This window comes from Nicotiana attenuata, chromosome 3 (genome assembly GCF_001879085.1).
Source record: "Nicotiana attenuata strain UT chromosome 3, NIATTr2, whole genome shotgun sequence".
NCBI classification, from domain to species: Eukaryota; Viridiplantae; Streptophyta; class Magnoliopsida; order Solanales; family Solanaceae; genus Nicotiana; species Nicotiana attenuata.
Genome location: NC_031991.1, coordinates 68,738,227 through 68,743,868, shown reverse-complemented (window position 1 = coordinate 68,743,868; position 5,642 = coordinate 68,738,227).

The following is a 5,642-nucleotide window of genomic DNA, read 5'->3' as shown; positions in this document are numbered from 1 at the left end:
AAAGAGGAGAACAGGGCGGTCCTAGGGTGTTCATTTGGTTGGATTTGGATGACTTTGCGTTTTGGCCGGAGGTTTTCGATCCAATATTCGAGCAGCTCGACTGTGTTTTGAGTGAATCTAAGGCCAGATATGGAAAAGAGGAGGAGAAAAGGATTTAAGGNCCCCTTTTTTCATTTTTTGTTTTGCTTTTCATTTTTTGTATTATATATTTTTTTTTTCTGATTTTATAAAATGACTAAAACAAAACAAGGACCTAATTAAACTATTTAACTCCTAAAATTATTTAAAACTTTGATAAGTGCAACAATTAACAATTAAAAGTGCAAAGAAACTATTTTTGCAATTTTCTTTAAATTTTGTTCTAAACTAATTAACACTACAATTGTGGAATTAAATCCTAAAAAAATGCATATTTTTGTATTTTCATATGAATTAAGATGCACGAATAAAAATGCAACAATTACCAAAGAATGCCACCAAATTCACGAAAAATTACAAAAATACTAAAGAAATTGTTTTGTTTGAAATTTTGGGAATTATTTCTTAGGGCAAAAATCACGTGCTCACATTACAAACGCCATAAAAACGATAAAACTCCTCAGCAAGTGGAGGAAGAGGAAGAGAGTAACCCACCAAGAACGGGTATTGGTAGAAAGCACAATACCCAGGTCAGTGAATTTGTATTGAGTCGTTCCCCGTCGGAACGATATCGACGAAATCAGGAATAGGGAGTTAAGACCGCATATTAGATATTTGCTTCGACACCACGACTGATAGAACCTGCTCAGGAGCAGGAGTAGGAGCAGGTTCCTTTTGAAAGTCGTTTCTAACCGACGGGTTTCGAGGAACTATATCCTTTATAAATAGGAAGAGGAAGAAATAAAAAGGAATCTTTGGAACCTTTGTGAAAAACATATGGTAAGAGTTGACTATCACGAATACGCAAAAAGCTTGTATTTTCCCTATTGTTTGGTTCTATCACATCACATCCCCTTTAGCTCACAAGATCCAAGAACACATAGTCCACTTCATCGGTCTGCTGTCACATGTTGTAGTCAAAGGAAGGAATCATTCATCTCATCCAACATTTGGGTGACAAATTCCTTCTTATTACATTAAATGTCATTTATCACATTTATTGCATGCTGCCATCCTTGTATTGATTGGTAGTCATTGAGCATTAGTTCAACATCCGTTAACTTAAGCACGGACTCGTACCGCCTAGGCTGCCTACTTTCGGATCTAGAATATATTACTTTTAACTTGAATTTACCCCTCATCTCTTTATTTGATTGGTTTAATTAAAAAGGATTTAAACTTTTTGGTCAAACACTACCATGAAAAATTCTTTTTTTTTTGGTTAAAAGCTGTATTTTATTAAAAACTACCTGTTAGGGTGCTAATTGACAATAGCATTGTTTTGAGGGGGGTATATGAGTTCACCCTCATTGTGACTAAAGTTATCAATATTACAATCCAAAATTTGTCTTGATAAAATAGTTCCTGTGATGTCTGCCCAAAAAACATGTGCGGCAAACACCGGAAGAACTGTTGTTACAAAAATATTTTCAAAAAAGTTCTTCTTGGCTCCCTCCTTAGCTAGTAGATTAGCTACTCTGTTCGTCTCCCTGTAGTTGTGCTTCACCACCACATCTCCTAGCCTTTGGACAATTGACCTGCATTCAAAGATGATTGAGTCAAAAATAAGATTTCCATTAGTAAGCATTGTGGAGTCTGTGTTGATTTTCAAGGGTATAAGATGCCTTTCTTCCAGTAGTTGCAGACCCTCTAGGATAGCAAGCAATTCAGCCTGTGTGTTGGCAGTATGCTATATACTTCCCGTGTAGCCCAGAATCCAGTTTTCGCTTGCATTTCTGAAGACACCTCCGACTCCTGCCTTGCCAGGTTTCCCTAGTGCAGCTCCATCAGTGTTGAGCTTGTACATGTTGGTGGGGGTTGGCGTCCATTTGACCCAGATAGTTTTATTTTTTTGATGGTGCACTGCTTATTGAAATGGTAATATACTCAGTTGCTTTTGCCATGGCAGCTTTTAAATTTACCACATCCATTCTTTTATTGAATAGGTTATTGTTTCTTGTGAGCTAGATTTGCCAGAAGCAGAAAGGAAGTAGGTCTTCCCAATTGATGATGTTGTTGAAGGGTTTCTTTTTAAGAAAATCCCATATGCTTTACCAGTCCCTACTATTGAAGGATGATACATGGCTTGGAAGAGGGTTGGTACTTTCAGAAATAAGCCTTGTCCAGAATGTTTTGGCATTGGGGAGTTTAAAGAATATGTGAGTAGATGTTTTGACTGCTTGGTTGCAAAAGCAGCACTTTGGGTCTAATTGGATCCCAATATGATGGAGGAAAGACCCAGTGGGGAGCCTGTCATGGAATAGAAGCCAGAAGAAGGATTTGATTTTATTTGGAACTTTTAATTTCCATATCCGCATGTAATTGTTGCTTGTGTTCTCATAGTGCTGATGCTCAAGGTTGTGTAGGAGTGAGTATGCTGACTTTAGAGTGAAGATCCCCTTAGTGGTAGCCCCCCAGATCATTCTATCTTCTTTTATTGGGTTGGATGGGATAAAGGTATTGTGATTGGTGTTTTTGATACTTGGGGGTATGTTGATGAATATAGAAAAAAATCCCAATCCCCAGTGTTGTGGGCTGATGCCACTGTAATGGTCATGTCTTATTTGGTAAGAGGTCCCTCAATAATGGATCTGATTGAGGGGAAGTTTGGTATCCAAGGGTCGTTAATGAAGTTGACTCTGTTTCTTGAGTGGACAACCCATCTTTTGGCTGGCATGCATGTTTTCCACCCTTTGAGGATGCAGCCGGGTATGAGACTTCGATTTTTTTGGTGGGTGTCTCCAGTTGCAGTGCTTGGCTATAAGAATTTTTGCCCAGAGGGAATGGGGGTTCTGGTAGAGCCTCTATACTAGCCCTGAGTGGATTGCTTTATTCTTCAGCTCAGCTTTCTGAATTCCCAAATCATCCTGTGCCTTTGATTTTGTGACTGTGTCCCAGGATAGCAGATGCATTTTCCTTTTGACTCTGGTGGTACCCCAAATGAAATTCCTTTGGATTTTGTCAATTTCTTTGGATGTTTTGGATGGAAGTTTAATGTATTCAATGACATGGTTAGGCATGGTGTTGAGTGATGATTTCACAAGGGTAGTTCTTCTAGCCATATTGAGCATGTTAGTTTTCCATCCGGCCAATTTTGTGTGTAGATTGTCAATGATGAATTGGAATTCGTTGTGGGTGGAAGATTGAGAAACCCAGGTATTTTCCAAAGGTAGCTGATGCCTGGATGGCCAGGATGTTTGAAATGGTTACCATTTGGTGTGGTTGGTAGTTGGCACTAAAACAAAACTTTGGATTTGCTGAGATTGATTTTTTGTCCTGAAGCCTGATTGAAAGAGTTAAGAGTGTTAAGAATTGTGCTGCAGCTTCCCTGATTAGCTATAGAAAACAGAGTTAGATCATCAGTAAAAAAGAGATGAGATATCTTTGGGCCGGATCTGCTAATGCTAATGGGGGACTCATTCCTTGATTTGGACACTTCTCTCAATGGACATAGATAACCATACAGAGGATTAAGAGGTAGGGTGACGAGGGATCCCCCTGCCTAATACCTCTTGTGGGTTTAAAAGAGTTTGTCTGCTCTCCATTGACAAGGATAGAGATGGATGAGGAGCTGACACAAGACATAATGAGGTTGATTGTGTCATCGGGAAAGTTGAAGACATGAAGGTTCTCTTTTATAAAGGACCATTCAAGTCTGTCAAAGGCCTTTTCTAGGTCAATATTGAGAATCATGTGGGGTATTTTTCCTTTTATCTTCCCAAAATGGGTGATGTATTCCTGGACTATGATGGCATTATCAGAAGCTCTCCTGTCGGAGAGGAAGCTAGCCCGAGAAGGGCCAACGATAATGGGCAAGAAAGGTTTGATTTTGTTTAGTAGAATCTTAGTGGCAATTTTGTAAACAGTATTGCATAAACCTATGGGCCTAAAGTTCTTGATCATTGATGCCTGAGGACATTTGGGAATGAGGCATAGGAGTGTTTCATTCATCAAAGGATGCATTGTGGATGTTGATAAACAGTTTTTACAGAAAGAGATTACATCCTTTCACACAATGCCCCAGTATTTTTGGTAGAAGAAAGGGTGAAGGCCATCAGGCCCTGGAGCTTTGAAAGGCTTGAAAGAGAATATGGCATTCTTGATTTCACTATCTCTGAGGGGCATTGCCATAGAGGATTTTTGGTTTTCTGAAAGGGATGGCCCCTGGGGGCTCTGAGTGGTGTTGTTCCTTTGTGAATGAGTATGGGAAGTGGAGTAGAGATCCAGGAAGAATTTAGTTATTGAATCTTTAATTTCCTGGGACTCATAATGCCAATGCCCTGACTCCTCCTTAATGAAGAGAATTTTGTTTCTCCTTCTCCTGTTAAGGGTTGATGTGTGAAAGAATTTGGTGTTGGCATTACCATCAGAGAGCAAGTTAATTCTGACTTTCAGTTTTCAGAAATCTTCTTCATTCTTGAGGAGATGTGGCGTTTGGTTATTCGGGAATATTTCATTTTTGTAACATCGTGACGTTAAAGATTTATGGAAATGCTCTCATCTACAGTGATATTGGTTCACTATCTAGACAAAAAAAAAAAACAATAGTAGTATGTCGTTTCTAAACTAGATTAATCTGAAGTAAGTAATCTTTTTAAAACCAAATATAGCCTAATACATCCAAAAACGCAACACAAAATATGTCCTAATTTGAGTTAGTTTTCCTGCCGACGTACATTAATAAATGTTTGAGATTCATCCGAACTTTCGATAGAAACATGGGGACCCATGTTTACTGAATAGAAATTAAAGAGGATATGTTTAAGTTGTGGTGTACGAGCTAGGTGTTTTGTTTCTTTGTTATTTTTAAGGATATCGTCTGAATCAAATTAAGCTACTGAAAGTGACTATAGGATTAAAATTGTTATGATTGTGGATATTATTGCGTAGGTAACGTAGATACACAAAATAGAATCAAAATTATAAAACAAGTCATAAATATAGACGTCAATTCTGTTTTCCAGGAGTATGCAAATTTATTTTCTTTTCGTATTTATTAATCCTAGTTTTATCAGTGTGCAAGTCTTCCCACATTAAATAGTTCGTTGGCCCCGTATTTGCTCATCGTTGTGGATGTGTATATCATGTCATTGGACCCCCTAAAGAGTGTTTATATTTGTCTTTATCACAATATAAAATCAAGTCTTTACGTTATATTGTAGTAGAATAATAGTTGAATTAAGAAGCGCTGAATATCGTGATTTACTCAAAGCAGTTGTGTCTTGATTTCTCTTTGCTCTAAACCTTCCATTTTCAAGTAAAGTAGTATATCATTTGCTTGTATAATAAGCCAATAAGATATTACTTGAAGTTGAAGATGTAGGAATCAGCTTTATTTATGGGTTAATAGCCTGTTTGGCCAAGCTGCCAAAATCAGCTTATTTTTAAAAGTACTTTTTTTTAAAAGTATTTTTGGCGAGAAGCAGTTTATGTGATGACCCCAAAGGTCATCCCTTGTTTTAGAAGTCAAAACTATGTTTCGAGGCCTTAAAAACCTCTTTTTG